At 42.3% G+C, this 15,059-nt stretch overlaps 1 protein-coding gene across 8 annotated transcripts in view; it reads left to right on the top strand.

Moving 5' to 3' along the window:
- The window catches only part of LRRC4C (leucine rich repeat containing 4C), a 1,072,649-nt gene that overhangs the window by 546,875 nt on the left and 510,715 nt on the right, over positions 1-15,059 (top strand). The window lies entirely within an intron of this gene.

Here is a 15,059-nt window from a genome sequence, read left to right as displayed (position 1 = left end):
GGCAGTGATCAATGACTAGATGAGAAAATCTGTTTCATGTTAGATAGAAGCCAAAAGAAGACCTGTAAGGATCGGAGCTTGTAGTTGAAAAATGGAGAGCCATTAAAATTTGAAAATATATTGGTAAATTGCATAAGTCGCTACTTTAGTCACATGAAACAACATTTTCTATTTAGCTGAGAAATTTCTTCAACCTACTTGGATTGCTGATAACGTTAGTCAATTGGAGAATAGCTATGGGCAAAAACACAATGAAGTCACTGGACAAGGTCTTCAAATTGAGGAACATTTCACTGGTGATGAAGACATGGCTTGTCCATAGTCTGGCCTTTTCTGTGGTAACATACGGATGCAAAACCTGGATGAAAAAGAAACAAGACAGAAGAACAATCAACACCTTTGAGATGTGGTGGTGGAGAAGGATGTTATCAATACCATGGATGGCAAGAACAAACAAATCAGTTTTGGTACAAATCAAACCAGACTTGTCATTCGAAGCAAGGATCATCAAGCTACGACTTGCTTACTTTGGACACGTCGTACGAAGAGAGCAATCACTGGAGAAGGACTTCATGGTTGTAAGAATAGATGGAACAAGGCAAAGAGGAATACCATCAACTTGATGGCTTGATACAATCAAGATAATGGTGGAGAAGACCCTTGTGGACCTATCTAGTCTTTCACAAAATCGATCTTCATACAGCTCACACATCCATCAAGTCACCTTGGCTTGAGATCGAGCCGAAGGCCATTAATCAAAAAAAATAGATTGATCCTCTTCAATTGCATATGAAGGTGGGGGTAACAGATTATTTAGGTATCTTTAGGGGTATGTGCATGCAAAGTCTTTTTCAGGTAGGCAAACCCACTAGATTTTTCAAAAGTCACATGATCCAGCAATTTTTGGCAGAAGCAACATTTTTTGTGTCTTTTTGGTCATTCCTTGAATGCATGTTCATTATTTTGGACCACTAAAGGTTTTTGCATTTTTCCATTGTCTTTAGTGGGAAAACAAGATAATCTTGTAGTTATACCTTTTAATGGTTAACAAAAATAAAATAAATGATGTCTCAAGGCAAGCTTTCAAGACTACTTGGGTCTCTGCCTCTGGCATGGTATAACATAGTTTCTGAAAAAACACAAATATATCATAGAATGTTAGAGTTAGAAGGGACTTCAATGGTCATTTCACTGGTTCTGTTGTTTCCATTTGCAAATGAGAATAAGAATGATCCCTCTACACTGTGACATCCCTTCAGATATTTGTAGACAACTATTAAGTCTCCTCTTAGCCTTCTTTTTTGAAAGCTAAACATTCCCAGATTCTTTATCCGTTCCTCATAGGACATACTTTACTGTCCTCTCACCATCCTGGTAGCTTTTCTATGAACTTGCTCCAGTTTTTCAATGTATTTTTTAAAATGCTGTGTCCAGAACTTTACACAATATTTCAGATGAGGTGTGACCAAGGAATAGCGGGGGAAAATTACTTCATATGATCTAGATTCTATGCTTTTCTTAATACATCCTAGTACTGTGTCTGCCTATTTTTCGTTGCTGTATCACACTGTTGACTCATGTGCAGTCAGGGAATTATTAGTATACCCAAGTCTTTTTCACACTTACTGTTGCTTTGCTGTATTCCTCCCACTCTGTAGATGTAATTTGCATTTTTCTTGCACAGATGTAGAATCTTGCATTTCTCCCTGCTAAATACCATTCTGTTAGTCACTGCCCATTGTTCAAGCTTATCTAGATCCTTCTGAATCCTTTATCTGCCTTCTCTAGTGTTAACTATCCCTCCTAGTTTTGCATTGCCTGCAAATTTGATTAGTTTACCTTCAGTTCCCTTATCTAGATCATTATTTATAAAAATGTTGAACAAAACTGGAGCCAGAACAGAGGATTGTGGTACAAAACTTGAAATACTCTTCCAAATGGATGTGCAACCATTTGTTACCACTCTTTGATTTCGATCACTGAGCCAGTTATGAATCCACCTAACCGTAGCCTTGTCAATCCCATACTTGGTCATTTTTTTCATTAAGCATAGTATGAGGTACTTCACCAAATGCTTTGCTGAAGTCGAGATATACTATACTACATTTCCCTGATCCACCCAGTCAGTGATTCCATCATAGAAGGAAATTATATTAGTCTGGCATGACTTGTTTGCTACAACCCCATGCTCGCTCTGGTTAATGACTGTATTCTTATCCAAGTACTTATATGCTGTTAATTATTTGTTCAAATATCTTTCTTGGTTTAGAAGTAAGGCTCACTGTAATTTCCTGGCTCCATCTTCTTTCCATTTTTGAAGATAGGTACATCATTTGCCTTTCTACAATCTTCTGGGACTTCTCCTGTTCTATAGTATTTTTCAAAGATTCTGGTTAGTGGTTCTGCAATTTCCTCTGCTAACTCTTTCAGTATCCTAGGATGTAATTCATCTGGACCAGGAGATTTAAATTCATTAAAATTTGCTCAGTGTTCCCTTTCCATCTCTCTGTTTATAGATAGTGTGGATTCATTTATTCCTTCTATGTCACCTTGAAGATCAGTTGATGTTACATTTATTGTCATGGCTCTGTGACCCGGAACCAGGGGCTTCTTACCTTTCCCTAATGCTTGGGGCACCCTAGCTGGCCCCCATTCCCTGGGTTACTTCTGAAGGTTAGGATGCCGGGACCATGTACATTGCCTTAGCTGCTGAAGCCGCCCTTCGTCTGTACCATTTCCCCACCCAGGGAAGAGGGGAGTAGTAGTGCACCATAGTACACCAACCAGACTAAAAAAGTAATATGAACAGGGGTAACGGAAAATACCAAACATACAAATATACACTCACATATAGCAGAGGTATGCATCAGGGAGTGGAGGATGGGGTAAAACCAAAGGGAATTATCACACTCATAAAATCAAGCAAAAGTGACCGATAAATCCACCAAAGTCCTCAAAAAGCCAACAACAACTGTCCTCCAAGCCATGCAGCATAAGCTAGCCTTGACGATGTGTGTTAGCCAGAACCCAGATTATATAGGAGATGAGTGGTTAACAGTGCACAGCTGAGAGCCATTGCTCCAAGAGCTCGCAACAGAGCAGATTAACCCCTGCCATGCCTAAAAATTTACACAGTTTAATATGAAGGTGAAGTGCTTCTATTCAGGAGTAGAACTCAGACGCTGCGGTCTACTGGCTCCTCTCTGTTGTGGTTAACTCATGACATTTAGTTTCTTAGACACAAATGCAAAATAGGAATTTAAAAGTTCAGCCTTCTCAACATCTTTTTTGACCATTTCACCATTATCATCCTGTAAAAATCCATTAATTTTCTTTTGCTTTTGACATACTCCCCAAATTTTTTTTTTTATTGTTTTTAGTCTCCCTTGCAAGCTTTACTTCATTACTGGCTTTAGCTCTTCTAACACCTGTCCTGCATTCACTGAGTATTCATTAAATTATTCTTTACATATGCCCCCCTCTTTCCATTTTATATATACTTTTTTTTACCTTTTTAACAAGTGATTCAGTTCTGTGTTCATTCATCCTGGTCTCCTTAAATGCTTCCAATTTTTCATTCTTTTCAAAACTGTTACTGATTGTGCAGTGAAAATTGCATTTAGCAAAATCTCCCATCCTTCTTGGACATTTCTGTCCTTTATAACATCCGGCCATTGGACCTTTCCTACCCTCTTTTGAATTCATAAAAATCTGCCTTTCTGAAGTGCAACTTTAAAGTATGAGTCCTCCTCACAGGTCTTCCTCCTCTTGTAATCCATGGAGGATAACGGCCTCCTAAATTTCCAGCCACCTTTACTTCTTTCACCATTTCCTCCCTGTTGGTAAGAATTAGGTCCAAGATTGCAGATCCTCTTGTACTCTCTTCTACCTGTGTCTTTTACCTCTCTTCTACTGTCTCTGGAGTGAGGGCACCAGACCTCTGATCTTAGTTGGATTTTGGGACTATAAAACTTTCACACCTGTCATCTAATCCAATTAAGGAATGCTAAATCAATATTGGAAAACAGACAAAAAGATAGAGCGGCACAGTCCTATAAAACTTTTGAGGTTCTTCCCAGACTAAATCAAGGTGTGTAACGCCGACTTGCAAACTGCATAGCCAGTAAATCGAGACTTGGGGTGCACCTCCGAATAAAGGCATCAAACAGCATATTCCATTTATGAGAAACAATGAGGGCACTCACCAATCTTCATGACTTTAATCCTTTATTGCAAAAACATCCAGATAAAATTCATGGCCGAGGGGAGAAGGAGCCGAAGCTCGTGTGAGCAGGGGAAGATGAGGACGACGGCCATTTCGCGCTGTGCTTGCGCTGGACCCATAGAAGCACAAGCACAGCGTGAAACGGCCGTCGTCCTCGTCTTCCCCTGCTCACACGAGCTTCGGCTCCTTCTCCCCCCGGCCATGAATTTTATCTGGGTGTTTTTGCAATAAAGGATTAAAGTCGTGAAGATTGGTGAGTGCCCTCATTGTTTCTCATAAATGGAATAATCCAATTAAGGATTCATTCTCTGAGTTCAATTTATTTGTTTCCTTAACCCCTTAAGCCCCGAGGGTGGTTTGCATGTTAATGACCGGGCCAATTTTTACAATTCTGACCACTGTCCCTTTATGAGGTTATAACTCTGGAACGCTTCAACAGATCTTAGCAATTCATTGTTTTCTCATGACATATTGTACTTCATGATAGTGGTAAAATTTCTTCGATATAACTTGCGTTTATTTGTGAAAAAAACGGAAATTTGGCGAAAATTTTGAAAATTTCGCAATTTTCCAACTTTGAATTTTTATGCCCTTAAATCACAGAGATATGTCACGCAAAATATTTAATAAGTAACATTTCCCACATGTCTACTTTACATTAGCACAATGGAACCAACATTTTTTTTGATAGGGAGTTATAAGGTTTAAAAGTTGACCAGAAATTTCTCATTTTTACAACACCATTTTTTTTAGGGACCACATCTCATTTGAAGTTATTTTGAGGGGTCTATATGATAGGAAATACCCAAGTGTGACACCATTGTAAAAACTGCACCCCTCAAGGTGCTCAAAATCACATTCAAAAAGTTTATTAGCCCTTCCTCACAGGAATTTTTGGAATGTTTAAATAAAAATGAACATTTAACTTTTTTTCACACAAAATTTATTTCAGCTCCAATTTGTTTTATTTTACCAAGGGTAACAGGAGAAAATGGACCCCAAAAGTTGTTTTACAGTTTGTCCTGAGTACGCTGATACCCCATATGTGGGGGTAAACCACTGTTTGGGCGCATGGCAGAGCTCGGAAGGAAAGGAGCGCCATTTTACTTTTCAATGCAAAATTTTTATGGAATTGAGATGGGACGTCATGTTGCGTTTGGAGAGCCCATGATGTGCCTAAACATTGAAACCCCCACAAGTGACACCATTTTGGAAAGTAGACCCCCTAAGGAACTTATCTAGATGTGTGGTGAGCACTTTGACCCACCAAGTGCTTCACAGACGTTTATAATGCAGAGCCGTAAAAATAAAAAATCATATTTTTTCACAAAAATTATCCTTTCGCCCCCAATTTTTTATTTTCCCAAGAGTAAGAGAAGAAATTAGACCACAAAAGTTGTTGAGCAATTTGTCCTGAGTACGACAATACCCCATATGTGGGGGTAAACCACTGTTTGGGCGCATAGCAGAGCTCGGAAGGGAAGGAGTGCCATTTTACTTTTCAATGCAAAATTGACTGGAATTAAGATGGGACGCCATGTTGCGTTTGGAAAGCCCCTGATGTGCCTAAACATTGAAACCCCCCACAAGTGATACCATTTTGGAAAACAGACCCCTTAAGGAACTTATCTAGATGTGTGATGAGCACTTTGACTCAACAAGTGCTTCACAGAAGTTTATAATGCAGAGCCGTAAAAATAAAAAATCATATTTTTTAACAAAAATGATCTTTTCGCCCGCAATTTTTTATTTTCCCAAGGGTAAGAGAAGAAATTGGACCCCAAAAGTTGTTGTGCCATTTGTCCTGAGTACGCTGATACCCCATATGTGGGGGTAAATGACTGTTTGGGCGCATGGCAGAGCTCGGAAGGGAAGGAGCGCCATTTGACTTTTCAATGCAAAATTGACTGGAATTGAGATGGGACACCATGTCGCGTTTGGAGAGCGCCTGATGTGCCTAAACATTAAAACCCCCCACAAGTGACACCATTTTGGAAAGTAGACCCCCTAAGGAACTTATCTAGATGTGTTTTGAAAGCTTCAAACCCCCAAGTGTTTCACTACAGTTTATAACGCAGAGCCGTAAAAAAAATTTTTTTTTCACAAAAATGATTATTTTTTAGCCCCCAGTTTTGTATTTTCACAAGGGTAACAGGATAAATTGGACCCCAGTAGTTGTTGTCCAATTTGTCCTGAGTACGATGATACCCCATATGTGGGGGGGAACCACTGTTTGGGCGCATGGCAGAGCTTGGAAGGGAAGGAGCGCCATTTGGAATGCAGACTTAGATGGATTGGTCTGCAGGCATCATGTTGCATTTGCAGAGCCCCTGATGTACCCAAACAGTAGAAACCCCCCACAAGTGACCCCATATTGGAAACTAGACCTCCCAAGGAACTTATCTAGATGTGTTGTGAGAACTTTGAACCCCCAAGTGTTTCACTACAGTTTACAATGCAGAGACGTGAAAATAAAAAATCCTTTTTTTTCCCACAAAAATGATTTTTAGCCCCCAAATTTTTATTTTCCCAAGGATAGCAAGAGAACTTGGACCCCAAAAGTTGTTGTCCAATTTGTCCTGAGTACACTGATACCCCATATGTTGGGGTAAACCCCTGTTTGGGCACACGGGAGAGCTCGGAAGGGAAAGAGCACTGTTTTACTTTTTCAAAGCAGAATTGGCTGGAATTGAGATCGGACGCCATGTCACGTTTGGAGAGCCCCTGATGTGCCTGAACAGTGGAAATTCCCCAATTCTACCTGAAACCCTAATCCAAACACACCCCTAACCCTAATCCCAACGGTAACCCTAACCACACCCCTAACCCTGACACACCCCTAACTCTAATCCCAACCCTAATCCCAACCGTAAATGTAATCCAAACCCTAACCCTAACTTTAGCCCCAACCCTAAACCTAACTTTAGCCAGAACCCTAACCCTAACTTTAGCCCCAACCCTAACCCTAACTTTAGCCCCAACCCTAACCCTTACTTTAGCTCCAACCCTAGCCCCAACCCTAACCCTAGCCCTAGCCCTAACCTTAGCCCTAACCCTAGCCCTAACCCTAACCCTAACCCTAACCCTAGCCCTATCCCTAACCCTAACCCTAGCCCTAACCCTAGTGGAAAAATGGAAATAAATACATTTTTTTAAATTTATTATTTTTCCCTAACTGAAGGGGTGATGAAGGGGGGTTTGATTTACTTTTATAGCGTTTTTTATATCTGATTTTTATGACTGGCAGCTGTCACACACTAAAGAAGCTTTTTATAGCAAAAAAGTTTTTGTGTCTCCACATTTTGAGACCTATAATTTTTCCATATTTTGGTCCACAGAGTCATGTGAGGTCTTGTTTTTTGCGGGACGAGTTGACGTTTTTATTGGTAACATTTTTGGACACGTGACAGTTTTTGATCGCTTTTTATTCTGATTTTTGTGAGGCAGAATGACCAAAAACCAGCTATTCATGAATTTCTTTTGGGGGAGGCGTTTATACCGTTCCACGTTTGGTAAAATTGATAAAGCAATTTTATTCTTTGGGTCAGTACGATTACAGCGATATCTCATTTATATCATTTTTTTATGTTTTGGTGCTTTTATACGATAAAAGCTATTTTATAGAAAATTAATTATTTTGGCATCGCTTTATTCTGAGGACTATAACTTTTTTATTTTTTGCTTATGATGCTGTATGGCAGCTCGTTTTTTGCGGGACAAGATGACGTTTTCAGCGGTACCATGGTTATTTATATCTGTCTTTTTGATCGCGTGTTATTCCACTTTTTGTTTGGCGGTATGATAATAAAGCATTGTTTTTTGCCTCGTTTTTTTTTTTTTTCTTACGGTGTTCACTGAAGGAGTTAACTAGTGGGACAGTTTTATAGGTTGGGTCGTTACGGACGCGGCGATACTAAATATGTGTACTTTTATTGTTTTTTTTTTTAATTTAGATAAAGAAATGTATTTATGGGAATAATTTTTTTTTTTTTTTTATACACATGTGGAATAATTGTTTTTACTTTTTTACTTTGTCCCAGGGGGGACATCACAGACCGCTGATCTGACAGTTTTCACAGCACTCTGCCAGATCACCGATCTGACTTACAGCGCTGCAGGCTTACCAGCGCCTGTTCTGGACCCGGAAGTAGTCTGTCATGGTTCCCAATGGCAGGGGAACGTCAGGACACATAAATAACGAACGAGCTCTTGGATGATGGAATCTCGAGCTGACCGTGAGCTAAACCTACCACACAACTAATAGTGGCCGGGGGGCGTGCCTACGTTTTATCCCTAGACGTCTCTCGCCAGCCGGAGAACTAACTTACCCTAGTAGAGGAAAAAACAGACCTGGCTTACCTCTAGGGAAATTCCCCCAAAAAGGAGACAGAAGCCCCCCACATATATTGACGGTGAGTTCAGAGGAAAAGACATACACAGTATGAAGGTAGGTTCAGCAAAGCGAGGTCCGCTTACTAGATAGTAGAAAGATACAAAAGGGAACTGCACGGTCAGCTGAAAACCCTTTTAAAATACCATCCTGAAATTACTTTAAAACTCATGTGTCAACTCATGACACCGGAGTGGTAATTTCAGCCCACAAGAGCTTCCAGCTACAGAGAAAGACTTAACTGTAAACTGGAACAAAAATGCAAACAAACTTAGGACTAAGAGTCCAACTTAGCTGATCAGTAGTCTAGGAGCAGGAACATGCAACAGAAAGGCTCTGGTTACATTGATGGCCGGCAAGGCAATGACTGAAGAGCAGGAATAAATAGGAACTCCCCACTACTGATGAAAACAGGTGAACTGAGAAAGAAAACACACCCGAGTCACCAGTACCACTAGCCACCACCAGAAGGAGCCCAAAAGCAGATTCACAACAGTACCCCCCCCTCAAGGAGGGGGCACCGAACCCTCACAAGAACCACCAGGGCGATCCGGATGAGCCCTATGAAAGGCACGAACCAAATCAGAGGCGTGAACATCAGAAGCAGTTACCCAAGAATTATCTTCTTGACCATAACCCTTCCACTTAACCAGATATTGTAGTCTCCGTCTGGAAATACAGGAGTCCAAGATTTTCTCCACAACATACTCCAATTCACCCTCAACCAGCACAGGAGCAGGAGGCTCGGTAGAAGGAACAACCGGCACCTCATACCTCCGCAACAACGACCGATGGAAGACATTATGGATAGCGAAAGATGCCGGAAGGTCTAAACGAAAGGATACAGGGTTAAGAATCTCCAAAATCCTATAAGGACCGATGAACCGAGGCTTAAACTTAGGAGAAGAAACCCTCATAGGGACAAAACGGGAAGACAACCACACCAAGTCCCCAACACGAAGACGAGGACCAACACGACAACGGCGGTTAGCAAAATGCTGAGTCTTCTCCTGGGACAACTTCAAATTGTCCACCACCTGTCCCCAAATCCGATGCAACCTATCCACCATAGTATCCACCCCCGGACAATCCGAAGACTCCACCTGACCGGAAGAAAAACGAGGGTGAAACCCCGAATTGCAAAAGAAAGGAGAAACCAAAGTGGCAGAACTAGCCCGATTATTGAGGGCAAACTCTGCCAACGGCAAAAAGGCAACCCTGGTCATCCTGATCCGCAGACACAAAACACCTCAAATAAGTCTCCAAGGTCTGATTAGTTCGCTCAGTCTGGCCATTAGTCTGAGGATGGAACGCAGACGAAAAAGACAAATCAATGCCCATCCTAACACAGAATGCCCGCCAAAATCTAGACACGAACTGGGTCCCCCTGTCAGAAACTATATTTTCCGGAATACCATGCAAGCGAACCACATTTTGAAAAAACAGAGGAACCAATTCGGATGAGGAAGGCAACTTAGGCAAGGGTACCAAATGAACCATCTTTGAAAAACGGTCACACACCACCCAGATGACAGACATTTTCTGAGAAGCAGGGAGATCAGAAATAAAATCCATAGAGATGTGAGTCCAAGGCCTCTTCGGAATAGGCAAGGATAACAACAAGCCCGAGAACAACAAGGCTTGGCCTGAGCACAAACATCACAAGACTGCACAAAAACCCGTACGTCTCGAGACAGGGAAGGCCACCAGAAGGACCTAGCCACCAAATCCCTAGTACCGAAGATTCCAGGATGACCTGCCAATGCAGAAGAATGAACCTCCAAGATGACTCTACTGGTCCAATCATCAGGAACAAACAGTCTACCAGGCGGGCAATGATCAGGTCTATCCGCCTGAAACTCCTGCAAAGCCTGTCGCAGGTCTGGGGAAACAGCAGATAATATCACCCCATCCTTAAGGATACCTGTAGGTTCAGAATCACCAGGGGAATCAGGCTCAAAACTCCTAGAAAGGGCATCTGCCTTCACATTTTTAGAACCTGGTAGGTATGAGACCACAAAATTAAACCGAGAGAAAAACAACGACCAGCGCGCCTGTCTAGGATTCAGGCGCTTGGCAGACTCAAGATAAATCAGATTCTTGTGATCGGTCAATACCACCACCTGATGTCTAGCCCCCTCAAGCCAATGACGCCACTCCTCAAAAGCCCACTTCATAGCCAAAAGCTCCCGATTACCAATATCATAGTTTCGCTCGGCAGGCGAAAATTTTCGAGAAAAGAACGCACAAGGTCTCATCACGGAGCAGTCGGAACTTTTCTGCGACAAAACCGCCCCAGCTCCGATCTCGGAAGCGTCGACCTCAACCTGAAAAGGAAGAGCAACATCAGGCTGACGCAACACAGGGGCAGAAGAAAAGCGGCGCTTAAGCTCCCGAAAGGCCTCCACAGCAGCAGGGGACCAATCAGCAACATCAGCACCCTTTTTAGTCAAATCAGTCAAAGGTTTAGCAACATCCGAAAAAACAGTTATAAATCGACGATAAAAATTAGCAAAGCCCAAGAATTTCTGAAGGCTCTTAAGAGAAGTAGGTTGCGTCCAATCACAAATAGCCCGAACCTTGACAGGATCCATCTCAATGGAAGAAGGGGAAAAAATGTACCCCAAAAAAGAAATCTTTTGAACCCCAAAAATACACTTAGAACCCTTCACACACAAGGAATTAGCCCGCAAAACCTGAAAAACCCTCCTGACTTGTTGGACATGAGAGTCCCAGTCATCCGAAAAAATCAAAATATCATCCAGATACACGATCATAAATTTATCCAAATATTCACGGAAAATGTTATGCATAAAGGACTGAAAGACTGAAGGGGCATTTGAAAGACCAAAAGGCATTACTAAATACTCAAAATGGCCCTCGGGCGTATTAAATGCGGTTTTCCACTCATCCCCCTGCTTAATTCGCACCAAATTATACGCCCCACGAAGATCAATCTTAGAGAACCACTTAGCCCCCTTTATTCGAGCAAACAAATCAGTCAGCAGTGGCAAAGGATACTGATATTTGACTGTAATTTTATTCAAGAGTCGATAATCAATACACGGCCTCAAAGAGCCATCTTTTTTAGACACAAAGAAAAAACCGGCTCCTAAGGGAGATGAAGAAGGACGAATATGTCCCTTTTCCAGGGACTCCTTAATATACTCTCGCATAGCAAAATGTTCAGGTACGGATAAATTAAACAAACGACCCTTTGGAAATTTACTGCCTGGAATCAGATCTATGGTACAATCGCAATCTCTGTGAGGAGGGAGTGAACCAAGCTTAGGCTCCTCAAAAACATCACGATAATCAGACAAAAATGCCGGAATCTCAGAGGGAATAGATGATGAAATGGAAACCAAAGGTACGTCCCCATGAGCCCCCTGACATCCCCAGCTTAACACAGGCATTGCTTTCCAGTCAAGGACTGGATTATGAGATTGTAACCATGGCAATCCGAGCATCAAAACATCATGTAGATTGTACAACACAAGGAAGCGAATCACCTCCTGATGGTCTGGAGTCATACGCATAGTCACTTGTGTCCAGTATTGTGGTTTATTACTAGCCAATGGCGTAGAATCAATACCCTTCAGAGGTATAGGGACTTCCAGAGGCTCTAGATTAAACCCACAGCGCCTGGCAAAGGACCAATCCATAAGACTCAAAGCGGCGCCAGAGTCGACATAGGCGTCCGCGGTAATTGACGATAATGAACAAATCAAGGTCACAGATAGAATAAACTTAGACTGTAAAGTGCCAATTGAAACAGACTTATCAACTTTCTTTGTGCGTCTAGAGCATGCTGATATAACATGAGTTGAATCACCACAATAGAAGCACAACCCATTTTTTCGCCTAAAATTCTGCCGTTCGCTTCTGGACAGAATTCTATCACATTGCATATTCTCTGGCGCCTTCTCAGAAGACACCGCCAAATGGTGCACAGGTTTACGCTCCCGCAAACGCCGATCAATCTGAATGGCCATTGTCATGGACTCATTCAGACCTGTAGGCGCAGGGAACCCCACCATAACATCCTTAATGGCATCAGAGAGACCCTCTCTGAAATTCACCGCCAAAGCGCACTCATTCCACTGAGTAAGCACAGACCATTTACGAAATTTTTGGCAGTATATTTCAGCTTCATCTTGCCCTTGAGACAGGGCCATCAAGGCTTTTTCAGCCTGAATCTCTAAATTAGGTTCCTCATAAAGCAACCCCAAAGCCAGAAAAAACGCATCCACATTGAGCAACGCAGGATCCCCTGGTGCCAATGCAAATGCCCAATTTTGAGGGTCACCTCGCAGCAAGGAAATTAAAATCTTAACCTGCTGTGCGGGATCTCCAGCGGAGCGAGGTCTCAGAGATAGAAATAATTTACAATTATATTTGAAATTCAGAAAACGAGATCTATCTCCGGAGAAAAACTCTGGTATAGGAATTCTAGGTTCAGATATAGGAGCATGTATAACAAAATCCTGTAAATTTTGAACTTTTGTGGCAAGATTATTCAAACCTGTAGCCAAACTCTGAGGATCCATTTTAAGCAGGTGAGATCAGAGCCATTCAAGGGTTAGAAGGAGAGGGAGACAAAGACTGCAATTAGAGCTGAAATGCAACTGATTCAACTATAGAGCAAACACAGAGGGAAAAAAAAAAAAAAATTTGCAGACTTCTTTTTCTCTCCTTTCTTCTGCCAACAGTTTTAACACGTGGCCGGCCATACTGTCATGGTTCCCAATGGCAGGGGAACGTCAGGACACATAAATAACGAACGAGCTCTTGGGTGATGGAATCTCGAGCTGACCGTGAGCTAAACCTACCACACAACTAATAGTGGCCGGGGGGCGTGCCTACGTTTTATCCCTAGACGTCTCTCGCCAGCCGGAGAACTAACTTACCCTAGTAGAGGAAAAAACAGACCTGGCTTACCTCTAGGGAAATTCCCCCAAAAAGGAGACAGAAGCCCCCCACATATATTGACGGTGAGTTCAGAGGAAAAGACATACGCAGTATGAAGGTAGGTTCAGCAAAGCGAGGTCCGCTTACTAGATAGTAGAAAGATACAAAAGGGAACTGCACGGTCAGCTGAAAACCCTTTTAAAATACCATCCTGAAATTACTTTAAAACTCATGTGTCAACTCATGACACCGGAGTGGTAATTTCAGCCCACAAGAGCTTCCAGCAACAGAGAAAGACTTAACTGTAAACTGGAACAAAAATGCAAACAAACTTAGGACTAAGAGTCCAACTTAGCTGATCAGTAGTCTAGGAGCAGGAACATGCAACAGAAAGGCTCTGGTTACATTGATGGCCGGCAAGGCAACTAGCCCGATTATTGAGGGCAAACTCTGCCAATGGCAAAAAGGCAACCCAGTCATCCAGATCCGCAGACACAAAACACCTCAAATAAGTCTCCAAGGTCTGATTAGTTCGCTCAGTCTGGCCATTAGTCTGAGGATGGAACGCAGACGAAAAAGACAAATCAATGCCCATCCTAACACAGAATGCCCGCCAAAATCTAGACACGAACTGGGTCCCCCTGTCAGAAACGATATTTTCCGGAATACCATGCAAGCGAACCACATTTTGAAAAAACAGAGGAACCAATTCGGATGAGGAAGGCAACTTAGGCAAGGGTACCAAATGCCTGCAGGGATAGGAGGTAAGAGACGCTCGGAGCAACGCAATCACATCGCGTTGCTCCGGGGGTTTCAGGGAAGCCCGCAGGGAGCCCCCTCCCTGCAGAATGCTTCCCTATACCGCCGGAACACTGCGATCATGTTTGATCGCAGTGTGCCGGGGATGTCGGGGGTGCCTGCGATAGTCAGCTGACACCCGGCCGCGATCGGCCGCGCTCCCCCCGTGAGTGCGGCCGATCGCATATGACATACTATCCCGTCGGTGGGAATTAAGGCCCACCCCACCTCGACGGGATAGTACGTCATATGGGATTAAGGGGTTAAATGTCCATTTATTATGGCATGTCTCTGTTTTTTATTTTGTGTGTGCATATATTTGTGTTTCTTCAGAAACTTTGTTATACAATGCCTAAGGAAGAGACCTCAGAAATCTCGAAGGCTTGCCTTGTCACATCACTTATTTTATTTTTCTTAGCCATTACAAGGTAGTACAGCTACAGAATATCTTATTCTTCCCACTAAGAGCATTCTTTTTTTCAACTGGCTAATACAGTACCAAACTCTTTTTCCATTGTTTTTGAGTCATCTTTTGTACTAGTGTAATCTGGTTTTTGTTTTTTTCTCCAACAGTAAAAAAACTGCTATTGGCTTCCGAAATATGTGAAAATGCTTAAAAAGATGGTTGTGAATCTTCCTTATGTTTTTTGAGCCTTGCTGTTGACTTCTATTGTATGGAGCCTCTTCGGAAGGGAAAATGCTTGAAAAATGGTCTGCTCACTTCGTTTAACTACT

This window comes from Ranitomeya variabilis, chromosome 2 (assembly GCF_051348905.1).
Source record: "Ranitomeya variabilis isolate aRanVar5 chromosome 2, aRanVar5.hap1, whole genome shotgun sequence".
NCBI lineage: Eukaryota > Metazoa > Chordata > Amphibia > Anura > Dendrobatidae > Ranitomeya > Ranitomeya variabilis.
The sequence above is the reverse complement of the archived record's forward strand: the minus strand, read 5'-3'. Positions and strand labels throughout refer to the sequence as shown.